Raw genomic sequence first — 656 nt, forward strand, 5'->3', positions numbered from 1 at the left:
TTGGTCATCCATGTGAGAGTTGTTACATTATTTCAGTGTTGCACTTTAGTAAGAATACCGTTAGTGCAGCCAAATGCCTGAAGTTTGTTCTGTTAGTTATAAATACAAAACACAGTAGTCTTCAGACCTGATTGAATCTCCCAGTATAAAATGGTGATTTTTTTTTAATGTTCATGCAATGGTTCATTAATTCTACAGGTATAGGAGATTGTCTGGAGCTTTTGTGGAACTAGGCGATGCCATTTATCAACAACCAGTGTGAGTAGGTAGAATATAGCTTCCTGCGCTTGTGTACACTCATTTACTAACAAGCTACTTAGAGTGTCACCATGTGCATATTCATACTTCACTGCTGCAGCACTAGATCAGCTGTGTATTTCTGGACTAACACTTGCCACATTGCTGAAGATTGGGGTTCTAATACAACTTGAGAGTGAATGATGGCTTTAAAATCAGCAACAAGAAAAACACTTGTTATAAGAGTATTTCATGACCCAAATCCTCACTGTTTGCATAGAACTGACCTATATCCTGACTTAGACCTCACTACTGAAAGTAAAGCCATGTTTAGGGACTTATTCTGGGTAGTCAGCTGTTTGTTAGGAGTCGGTTAAGTTAGTATTGTAAATGGATTTGTAACTGAAATGTAAGTTGTA

The sequence above is a fragment of the Penaeus monodon genome, chromosome 15 (assembly GCF_015228065.2).
Source record: "Penaeus monodon isolate SGIC_2016 chromosome 15, NSTDA_Pmon_1, whole genome shotgun sequence".
NCBI lineage: Eukaryota > Metazoa > Arthropoda > Malacostraca > Decapoda > Penaeidae > Penaeus > Penaeus monodon.